The sequence below is a fragment of the Cavia porcellus genome, unplaced genomic scaffold, assembly GCF_034190915.1.
Source record: "Cavia porcellus strain 051 isolate PalLab524CR breed Dunkin Hartley unplaced genomic scaffold, mCavPor4.1 scaffold_1, whole genome shotgun sequence".
NCBI lineage: Eukaryota > Metazoa > Chordata > Mammalia > Rodentia > Caviidae > Cavia > Cavia porcellus.
In genome coordinates this window covers 150,464,003-150,476,486 of record NW_026947484.1, presented here as the reverse complement: position 1 = coordinate 150,476,486, position 12,484 = coordinate 150,464,003, and the positions used below count along the sequence as shown (strand labels likewise).

General features: G+C 37.3%; 1 protein-coding gene across 1 annotated transcript in view; it reads left to right on the top strand.

Annotated features, from left to right (window-relative positions):
• Positions 1-12,484, top strand: part of Adgrl2 (adhesion G protein-coupled receptor L2) — a 612,767-nt gene that overhangs the window by 95,320 nt on the left and 504,963 nt on the right. The gene's annotated exons all lie outside the window — the stretch shown is intronic.

The window sequence follows — 12,484 nt, the reverse complement described above, 5'->3', positions numbered from 1 at the left end:
CACATTCTTAATTAAGAGACACCAATGCGCGCCTTTATGTAATCTCTTTGTTAAAATTATGCAATAGTAGCCTCAAGTAGTTCCAGGCTAGTCCATTAAAGTAGACAAAACTATTAAAGAGCTTAAAAAGATTGTCACAAAAGAAGCAGCAGTGGGCACACCCAGATTAACAATGATAGGCTCCCCGACAGAAGATAAGAGGAAGGGGAAATATCTCTGCAGTTTATAATGATGGTCTGTAAACACTTGAGTACATGTTTATTAAGCCTGTGACAGCTTGGTTCAACAAAGAGAGAATTTGATGTAAATGCTAATGCCTTTTGTTCCCACGGACTCCCAGTGAGTAAAACCCAAATCAGGGCATCAAATTCCATCTGTGATTTAAGAAATAAAAAAAAAAAAAAAGTGTTTTCTTCTGGGCTCATCCTGAAATGTCAATGGAGACAGGCTTCCTGCAGCTTGTCCCTGACCTTCAGCATCAAGGACATTATTTACCTGTTCAATTATGTGGTCTCAGAGCAAGCTGTAGGCAGAGGCTTAAGAATAAAAAAATCATAGTCCTTGCTAAACCACTGATCATCCATTAAATAGGACACACAAGTTTATAGATTTCTATTTAGCAATATCTCTTTGTGGGGTAAAAGGTAACCATTCCTCTTGATATTTTATGCTGTGAGTTTGTCTCTTTTATTCTTTTGTTACTTTGTTTTGTGTTTTGTTTCTTGTGGAGTAAGGGGGATTGAAACCAGAGCCTACCGCCTTCTGGATAAGCACTCTACTTCCCATTTGTTTCTTTAAAATGGTTTGATTGATTTTGTTGGTTTAAGACAAAGTCTAGTCAAATTGCTCAAGTTGTCCTTAAAGTTTTGAATCTCCTGCCTCAGCCTGCAGAGTTGGTGAGAGTACAGACAAGTGTGCACCATCCATCTTGGCTAAGCTATAAGCTTTGCAAGGGCAGGGCTGTATGTTCTTCCACAATGCATAGACTAGGAAATTAATAAGTATTTGCTAAATGACTAAGTACATGAAAAAGCCTGTGAAAATGAGCATCTCATTTGGCTCATTACCAAAAGTGAACTTTCTTGAATATGGTAAGATGAAAACAATCATATTCTTGTTTTTTTGAGATAATAAAATTTTTGAGACAATCAGATTTTGAGCTAATAAATATAAAACTGTACAATGAATATCCTAAAAAAGTCTTTCAGAAAAGTAATGGTTAACCAAATCAATATCTCTGTTATGCTAAAGAGTTTACTGTTATACTTAAGTTTGTCCTCTACTTGCTAATCCTTCTGTAGCTTTAAATTATTTATATTGTATTTCAAGGAATTATTAAATACCTGTAGCACATGAAATGAACAGTTCCTTTTCATTATTCCTAGTTGGGATTTCCTAGTGATGAGCCTATGACCAGTGAAGAACAGTAGCATGCATATTTTGCATCCAAATGATGTTTATACACTTGATAAGATTCTACTTTTTTATTCATTTGGTATGTATTGACTGTGTCTGACGTGCACGAGATAATCTACTCAATGCAGCAACACACCAGAAAATACTTAACTTCTCTTTGTTACCCATCTTCAGAGTTACCTAATCCACCTGGTTTACTTTGACTTGGCCAGTAGTTCTCAATTCGTGTACAGGCTAAAGCTTTCCTTTAAAGAGTGATTTTCAAAGTAGTCTGTGCTTCAGAAGAATCTGTGTCTACGCATGTAGTAAAACGGGTTCTGAATTTAATTCCTCTGGAAAGAGCTCAGCAGATCTGGCAGGGATCCCAGGAATTTGCAGCATTTCTGACAGGTTTCCCACGTCATTCTCAGGCAAACAGTCCTCAGAACATGCCTTGCGAATCATTGTCTTAAGGGTTTAAGAGATTTTTCTTTTCACTGCATGCTTATTTTAGGTACAACAAACATCTTCCTTTGCTTCATTATTTTTCCTGTGTGTTATAATTTTCTTGAATTGCATTTTACAATGACAATGAAACTTATTGTGAACCATGAGGAGTCCTATGACTTCTTTTTTAATACCTCTAAATGGAGTAAAGGTGATATTTTAAGTCACATTTTGGCCAGGCCTAGTGGCTCACGCCTATAATCCCAGTGCTTGGGAGGCTGAGGCAGAGGGATTGGCACAAATTTGAGACCAACCTGGGCTACAAAATGAGTCCAAGGCCAGCTTGAACTACATAGTGAGACCCTGTCTCAAAAAGACAAAAAAAGAAAAAAAAAAAAAAAAAAAACCCTCATGTTTTGATTTTTAAAAGATACTAATTTTCCAGGATATGATTCTGAATTTATAAATCATCATGATTAGTGGTGAGCTTCTTTTTTTAATTATTAACTTTACCATTATTTTATAAATAGCATTCAGAAGTTTCCACTGAGTATTTTCATTTACTGTCTTCTTTTGTAATTTGCCCTTCAAAATATTTTATTAGATTCCCATCTGTTTGCCTAGAATGCCACAGAAAAATAAGAAAATGAAATCTGTTTTGTATCAATAATACCTCCCTTCAGTCTCTTTTTCTCTTTTTCTCTACACATCCTCTCAGCCATACAGTGCTGCATTAGAAAATGACCTCCCCAAAGTGCGGCACATTGGTAGGCTGAGTACTTTGACCTGAAGAACAGTAGAGGGTCTCAGAAGCAGTCTCTTTCTGACCTTGGTCCCTGCTTGCTTCTGCTTCTGTTTTTCTGCCAAGACAGGCCATGGAAACTAGAACTCTCTTTCCTAAAGTGATTCACAGAACCTGGAATTCAAAACCAACCGTGAAACCAGGAAATAATACTCTAGTCTTTACACTACCTTGTCTGATAGCAGGTCATAAGACCCTCATTTCAGACGGGACTGTGCCCCTTACCATAAAAGAAGGAATATTATACCAATGCAAAAAAGAATCTCAACAATCAGGCCTTAGCTAGGTTTCCCTCTCAATCTGTTGTGCTGCAGGATCTATCTAATCACATTTCTGTACAGCTCCCCATTCTTTGTAAAACTCAGGTATAGACATACAATTTTCTCTGGATCTTTGAGTCTTCATTTTTGAAATTTGCTGTGTCATACAAAACCTTGGTGAACTCAATTTTTATAGCTTTCTCTGTTAACGTTTGCTGTGGAGTATTGGCTGTAACCCTGTGAGAGGTGAAGAAAGGTACCTCACCATTTCCCCCTGCAATGGCATAGACTGTTAACACAATGGGACATTATGGGGAATGCAGACAGATAAATTCAATTTGTATTAGGGTCTACCATTCGCCAACAAAGACATCAGTGTGGTCTGAACTTGAGATCTAAACCAGGTTATCTTTCTTCAAAAGTTGGTAGGTCCTTTCATATATTTCTAGTCTTTTTAAATTTGAATATTATCATTCTATGTATGCTTTAACCTGGGTATAAACTCCAGCACTATTTAAAAACATATATAGGATCAGTTGTCATCAGCTCATAGTACAGTCAATTGTGGAAAATTCACTTTCTTTGAACACAATAACCACATTCACCAGAATAATCCAGCTCACTAAACAGCAAATCTTTTTCTCTGGGTATTTGTGAAAACATAATTTTCAATGCTAACTGAAAAAATACACACTAGGGCTAATCAAAATTAATTGAACCAGAATATCTGCCTTCTAAAAATAAATAAAAGGGACATTTTTACTTTCAAAATTTCAAAAAATTTTAAAAAATGAAACAGTACCTTAAAATATACACTTCCCCATCATAATATGCCCTGGGGCCTGGAAACAATTATCATAAAATTTTGTGGGGGAAGCCCCACACTGTGGCGGCATTTGTGCCATGCTTCAAATTAGAACTCCTATAAATCTTGAAATTGAGCAAACAGGGAAATAAAAATTATATAAAATACCCGGATGTATTTACACCAAGAGAATAAATTTGGGTAACATTCCAAATTTTACTTTCTACCTTGTTGAAGTTGATAAATTAATTCTTGATTTTCAGTGTTTAACTGATTATATAGACAATGAAAATGAACTGTGTACTTCAGTCATGAAATCATGATAATTTGGACCCAATTCTTCACACTCACATATCCATTTCCCTGCAGGGAGATCTGTTAAGTGCTACAAACAAACAAATGATTGGGAAGTTTTCTCAGGAGATAATAATGAAGCTAAGAATCCAGGAATCCAATGCACTGGATCAAAGACATACCTCTAGGTAGGACTACACCTCGAAAGTGACCAAAAAGACTTTCTACCAGTAACTCTGGAATTATAAGACTAACGTGGAGCACATTTATTCCTAAAACCCTTTCTTTTTTCCATCGGTCCTATACAAAAAACAAAAACAAATTTTTTTCTTTGTCCTTTTAAATGTCAAAACTGTAGTTACAAGCTATTAAAATTACTTAAAATTCTGAAACACTAAGTATCATCAAATTTTAAGTGATATATAAATACCTCTGGGACAGTACTTTCTAATAATTCATACAGGTAAGAACAAACACTGTTGTAAGATAAGCAAAGGTTTTTAAAAGTAATAATAATAAACACTTGGGCAAAGTGTGACTCTGGCTTAAAGCAAGAGAAAAGCTGTCAGAAGTGTTTACCCACATGGTGTCTTGGCCCAACTAATTCCACATACTTCTAAGTATGTGTCTCACAGTGAAAATATCTCACTGCCATCTTCATCTTTTAAGACAATATTGCTGGAAAAGAACATCTTTGACCCACTGTAAGCAGTAAAGGGGTTGGATAAAATCATAACTAGGCAATAGTTTTTGTCTGGAAGGCCTATAATTATCATAAAAGTTTGTAATCTATTTCTTGAAAATCCTAATTTGCAGGTGTTTAAATTTTACTAAAAATAAAACAAAGGTGGGGAGAGGCAACCTATCCTCTAATCTTTTTTTCAATCACTATCCCTTAATGCCAGAGTGAAAAAAATTTTGGATTAGGATTTAAAAATGTATTTGAAGCATTCCATTTGATAATAGTAATAATAAAATTCTTATAGGCATATGGAATACCAGTCTTCCTCCACAACTTTAGTCTCATTTGATCCCTGTCTCTTATCCTTTAATTTTTTTGAAAGTTTTTGTTGTTATTTTAGAGATCTGAGTCTATCCATCTTTCCACCCATTCATCAATCTAAACATCTTTATCTCTATATCTGTCAAGATATTTTCTAAAACTAAAGAGAGAAAGCTTTTCAAATACTTTACCAGAACACTCTCATACTAATAAAAGAAAATCAAAATTATAAGAAAATGTGTTTGTCTTCTAGATTGGAAACTAAGGACACCTCTACCCTTTGAATTGATTTCAGCTCAGTACAATTTTCCATATGCTTCCTGAGCTTTCTCAGCATTCTTTGGATAATGAGACAAAACACATCATTTTGTCCTCCAAAGTCACACGGTGATGTTAACACAAGGAGTTTTGATTTGAAAATCTTTATCTAGCGTTTATACATTCGGTCCAAGACTCCATCCAGGGAAAGTAAACCGCTTCTCTCCCCCGGTTGTCATGCCTAGGGGAAAGGCCAGATGGGTCCAGTAGCTAAAGCAATGCAAGTTGCTCTCGCAGGTCTTTGGTGGGAAGTTCAATATTTTCGCATCCCTAATAGCAGCTGCTTCTGTTTGAACTCAGGGTTATGAAAGACGAACTACATTAAATGGTAAATCATTAAATATCAGCTGAGTAAAAGCATTGTGGTGCATTTCCCTGCTTAAATCACCTGCATCTGTCTCCCCACATGCAAGGAGTTGCTCTTTACAATCATGCAGTGGAACACTGACAGAAGAGCCAAGATGAAAACCACACAAAAAACCTCAAATAGCATCTTTTGGGTTTGCAGTTGGTGAGTAAATGATCATCAACAAATATTCGGCAGTGGAACTACAGCACAATATTGCATTTAACACAGCTATAAAATATTGAGGAATGCATAATCCCTTTAGAGCCTCATTTTTTTCTCTCATGTGTTTATTTTTCAGGAGAAGAAAAACAACTGTTTAAGTTATGTTTACCTAATACCTTAGATTTATTGCAAAGCCTACAATTTGCTGGTTTCCTTTTACTATTGATCCTCTTCTTACTTAGGGGGATGTGAACATCATAACTGGAAATAAAGCTCATACTGAATTCAAAATTAAAATCGCACCATAATGGATGCCCAAGGTAGGATTTCTGGACGGTTAGGAAAGTAGACCTCTCATGTCTTTTTCAGTTGGGCAGCAAAATAATTTCAAATGCCATTTAGAGCTATAAAATTCTCCTCCCAGCATGATATCGATTTATAGCAGTATGATCACAAGTAGCTACCATAAGACAAGGATCTTTTCTTTCTCTCTGTTGCGTGTGCTTTCATGGCACCTGGATCCACTGTGGGCTTGTCTTGCCTCCATAAGTGCTTGAGCTGTCATCACAGTGTCATGTTGGACCAATACCATGGCCAGAAACAGTGGTAATCACAGAGCATCTTTTCACCTCTCCTGAATATATAGCCCCGCAATAAAAAGCAAGTCGAAAGTCTAAAATTCACTTTTAGGTTGCCAATTAGTCATCTCTCTTTGGCAGAAGTCATACTTTCAGGGTTTCTACCTTCAAAATCTGGGGGGAAAATATTGTCTAATTGCATAGATTATGATCTACCAATCATTTTTATGGCAGGCTTATTTTGAAAATGTATGCCGTGATATAATTCCCATACTATCTCAGCTGGGAGCATATTAACTTCTACAGATATCAGAAGAGGATCTAAAAATTTTCTTAGTAGTTTTATTTACAGTTTCATTTCACTCAACAGATGAAAGGAAGAGTCTTACTTTAATTTCTTCTAAAGGAAATTATAAAATTATCTTTATATTCATCATAAAACAAATGAAATTTTGGGGGAAAGTGGTTTACTCTCTACTTATTACAATAATATCTGAGTCCTTTAAAAGAGCATATATTTTTGTCTCAACCATCTTTCTCAATAGGAACTGTAGGATTTTATGAGATTTAAAAATTTATCTCATTATACAAATTACTGTATTATTCAGTGCTTTATTAATTAACGCCTACATTCAGCAGTAACATTATGGAAGATATTACTCGCACACAACCATACTGTTATTTAGGAAAGAAGCAGCTATTCTCTTGTAAGAAAGTACAAGAATCTGAAACATTGTCTTGTATGGATTGGGCAAATTATCAGCTATAGCTCCATTTTTCATCAGTATACTGAAAAGAACAAGTCTTAACTCACATATGTACAAGAATCTAATAATGCTTCTAGCATACTTGGTGGACTTCCTGGCGTATATCAAGCCCTTAGAATAAGTGAAATCTTGCTTTTGTTCTCAAATACATGGCATGCATTTTAAATCTTTGCCACACTGTTTACCATGTCTCCTACCTCTGTTTCCCCGTCCCTGCCCCCTGTGTGTGTTTATCAGAAAGGCTCCTTTTTACCGCTTCTCTTTCTGTGTGTTTTACCACTGAAAATCTTTCAAAGACCCACTGGTGAGATTAACTTGCAAATATACTAACAGAAAGCATATATGTGGCATGTGGTTACCTCTTCTGGGACATGAGTAGACAAACAGAAAATGTCAGAGTGTCATGTTGTAGAGGAAATATAAATCTTAGTGAACTGCAGGACATGATTTGCTAACATGAGAAAGGAAAGACAACGATTTTGACAAAATTAAACTTAACCCTGTGGGACACAGTTATTCCCACATTGCCTGCTTTTAAATCTTTATAGGCCTGCACTTACATTCAGGTCAAACTAGAAATGCCTAAATTCTACTTAGTGACACTGGAGGAGTGATTCAGTTGGCAGGCAAGGCCCAGGACACTTTCTGGAATATAGGACCTGAACCTATGAGTCCAGACTGACCTATTCTGTTAAAACACAGAGACCCCAAACAGCCCAGAATGTCCACTAGACAGACTACTCACTGGAGGTTCCAGCTGAGCGTATTTGTGGCGACAAACCAGTCCGTCCCAGCGTCTGTAACTCAGATTCTCAACGCTGTGTTTCCGGGCTTTGTTCATCATCTTTGACAGTGAATTCCTCCCTGTGTCTTCTTCCCCAAATAATCCCACACACATATACATGTTGTAAACATAATGAAGACAGAGGATTAAATGTTTCATGTTCGAATGCCAGCACAGTGTTCAATGAAACCATTTAATTAATGCTCAAGTTACTGAGGCTAATTTTATTACAGACCATGTCATTCAACAAGTCATGTTATTACTGAAACCAAGGTTAAACTGCTCTTTAAAAAAAAAATCTAACGAATCTAAAGCCAGTCTTAAAAGAGCTTTACAAAAATGAAAGAACTGACTAATTTCTTCCCAACCTCATCCTGAGGAAGAAGTAATCTATCTCCCAACCCATCAGGCTTTCTCTCACATTAGTCATTCTTATCTGGAATAGCTAAAAAAAAAAGATTCCAAGGCACAATACATCTTAGCATTATACTGCACACTTCGCTTCATTAAGGGCACTTCAATTTCTCCTCATTTCTGGAGGAAGATTAATTTTGTCACCGAACATTCCAGTCCGATGTGACCTGAAAGGAATCACTTGTCCACCAGCATTTATGGAAGTCCCAAGCTCGGGTGTCAGACAGTGTACCAAGAGGAATGACACATCCCCCCACCCCGCAAGTGCCATCTGTTGAGTGTTTTCCCGACAGCTGTATCTCTTGACCACCACAAGTGCGGATAATCACTAATCACGAGAGCCACGGAGGAGAGGCTCAGCCGTCAGACATGGAGGAAAATTTCGTGTTCCCTGTGAACCACCAGTGCTTTTAATTGCACCATAATGATTTTCTAACAGACACAATGGTATGGAGTGTCGTCTTAGGGCTGATTTAAAGCGCACAATAAACCACAGTGCAGCTGAAAAGCCAATTGAGACTTCTTAGGGCCAGGAAGGGTTTTGTCCTACATGAATACTTAAGAGAGTTTTCATCAGCTACTCCGTCCACAATCCACTTTCGCCAGAAATAACCGCCTATACCATTGTGCCTGAGCAATTTTTAAACGTAAATGCGCAGGTTTTATTTCAAATATCAAAGATGTGAAGCTTTGGATTTATTTTTAGTCTCCATCATATACAATCCCAAAATATGACAAATTCATCATTAGGTGGGTAATGGTCCTAATTCTCACTCTTTTGATTTTTTTTATACTATTAGACATTTTTTTATTGTTATGCTTTACTGTAAAAGTCTATCCAATTACCCCTGTACCATTAATGTTTGTTTTAAAAAAAAATTCTCTGACACAGCTGTTCCAAGGACATTGAGATGGTGGAGTTGCCTGGTCAGACACTGAAATTTGCTGCTTAGACTTTGAAATCCTTAGTTTTTTTCATGGGAAAAATTAAGATAAACATTAGTAATTACCATTATTTGAGGACTCATTATAGGGTGGTCCTCAGCTCAATACTTTTATAAGCTTCAACTAACAATTCCCGTCAAAATATCATTTTGTCTGAAAGTCTAATTCTCTGTTTCTGGGAATTCAGTTGTCAGAATATGATGGATTAGTCAGCAGACACTTTCTAAATCTCCCTCTCCATTTGGAAGCATAAAAGAGTAAGAGAGGGAAAAAGGGAGAGAGAAATAGAAAGAGAAAGACAGAGAAGGAAACTTCAAAAGATCTGCATTTCCATACTTTCCACTTATTTTACTGTCATTATTACAATAAGCAATATAAGTAGGGCATGGTGGCACATACTCCTGACCCCAGCACTGTGGGAGGCTGAGGCAGGAAGACTGGAAGAGTCAGGTGTGGGCCATTTAGCAATTTAGCAAGAACTTTTCTCAAATTTAACAAAAAATAGACTGTCATTGTAGCTCAGTGAGAATATGCTAGATTACATTCACAAAAGAATTGCGTCCAAAAACCAATAAAGCAAAAGAAACTTTAACACACACACACACATTTTCTCATCTATCCCCCGCTCTCAGCTGTCTGTACTCACCGTGTTTCTATCTTTACTACACTTCTCAGAAGTGCTGCAGCGACAGCGAGTATTAGCTACAGCACAAAAAAAAGAAACCTCTGCCAGGTGAACCAGTGCACACCTGTGATCCCAGCACCCCAAGGCACTGAAGCAGAAGCATCGCAAATGTGAGCTCAGCTTGGACAATTTAGCAACTTAGCAAAACCCTGTCTCAAAGTAAAAAGTACAGAAAGGACTGGGGATGTAACAGCATGAAGGCCCCAAATTCAGTCCCTGATACCACCAGAAAAATTAAAGGAAAAGATAAATCTGTGCTAAATTTGCTTTGGGTACATTTGGGCTCATTCTACATTTTTTAAGGAAAATAGACGTCCGGAAGGAGCCTGCGCAGTCAATGTGGGGAATAAAAAAGTACATCTTACCTTCACCTGTCACACGCTTTGTGGCTGACACCAAAAGACAGGGTAACAATAAGAAAGCATACGAGTACTTTTTCTCCAGCTCAACTGAATTTAAAAAGCAAGGGACAGGGAGGAATTTTGCTTTCTCCTCTTCACAAGGAGAGGACTAAGACAGACAACATTGGTGAAAAAATTCTCACCAGAGCAACTGGGATGTCAGCGCTGCCCGTGTTGGTCACGGAAAACATAAGAGACAGAAAGTAACATGTCTTCATCATACTTCACAAAGTTCGGGGCTTACAAACTTCTCACAGAAAGACAAATTAACTAGAGAATATCATAACAAGTATACTGAACCAGTTTTCTATAATATGGAAGCTTTGGAAACCTGAAGATTGAGGAAAACTTTGTCTTTTCATGGAGAAGTTTGATGAAAACTGGAAAATCATGGAGAAATATAGTCAGACAAAGAGGAGGTCTGCACTAATATTATAATAAACTGAGGGAACATAGTAGGCGTATTTTTTTCCAGAATCTTTTTGTCGTCTAGCTGTAAGCAGAACGTCTATCATAAAGATCTTTTTTTTTTTTTTTTTTTTTTGTCTTTTTCGTTTTTACCGGTACCAGGGATCGAACTCACGACTGCCTGCTTGCAAGGCAGGCGCTTATGCCGCTGAGCTAAATCCCCAGCCCCCTATCATAAAGATCTTAAGACCTACCTTTAGTTAAGTCAGAAAGGTTTCCTATGACTATGTTTCAGGATGCGGGATATGAGGCTATGGGAGGGAACCTATGCTCCTAGTTTTCTGTCTTCATCTTAAAATATCTAACATGACAAGGAGCTCTAGTTTGGGGTATCATGTCCACAAGCCAGACATGTATTAGTATTTTTTCAAGAAAACTCTGAATCACTTACCAAGGCTTCCCATATGGCATGAAAATTGAAATAAATACCTATTGAAAGCCTACTACCTATCTACCTACATTCGCGGACTACCGTAATGCATTTCTAAACAAGCTTTTCCTATAATGCCCTGTTGTTCTTGGTCTCAGGGCTTGCCTATGAACCTGTCTTCCTGGTTCCACAGCTTAGCAGTGATAATTGCGATTAGTTCATTGTGCTGTCACCAAGAGGCTACTGTTACTTTTTTTTGTCCCATACATTGTCACATGTTAGGAGTAGGTAAATATTCTCTTGTTTAAAAAAATTGCAAACACAATGCGAGGTGTAAAAAGGTCACATGGTTAAGAAAGAAAGCGTTGGGACTCTAGAAAAACACCCCAAGATGTAGCACTGTGGCATGCTGAATACAGTAATTTAAAACAAAGAACATAAACAGGCCTCAGAAAGCCTCCCTGACATTTTTCCTGCTGTCCTATACACCCCCTCCCACACACACCCCCCAAAGCAATTCATAGAACCAGAGAACCAGAGTTCCTCTTCTCCACGGTGAGTCATAAAACTGGAAATATTGTCCTGACCTTCTTCTACCTTTACTGGCAATAAAGAAGTTCTCTGACCTACTTTGTCTAATCGTACCCAGAAGTTCTTGCCCCACACCTGGAAGCAAAGAATGTGACACAAAGAGAAAAAGAAAGACCAGTATAAGATAATGACCAGGAGTGGTGGCACATAGCCATAATCCCAGATCTCAGGGAGGCCAGGGGAAGAACATGACAATTTCACAGTCAGCCTGGGAAATTTAATAATTTATTGAAACCCTGTCTAACAATAAGAAAAAAAAAAAAAAAAACTGTAGTAAAGAGCTAGGAGTATAGCTCAGTGCAAAGGGTCTAGATGCAAAAATCACCAAAAGATGGGGATGAGGAGATAAACCCTGCTGGATTGGTCCTTCCTGTCTGCAACTATAAGACAATATCCTTTCCCCCAGTAGTATTTATCTACATTTGCACACTAGCTTGTTATGCTTGTTATCACTACTTGAAAATGTAGTACATGTCTCTCCACAGTGGACTATTCTTCATCAAACCTAAAAATAACTTCCCTGGGTCTTTGAGTCTTCATCTTTGAGGGCTATTGTGACCTAAAATTTTGACAATGTGAATGCATGTTTTTTTCTCTTGTTAACTTATTTTCTTTTCCTAGAGTGTCCGAGTGGCCTTTGTCATGG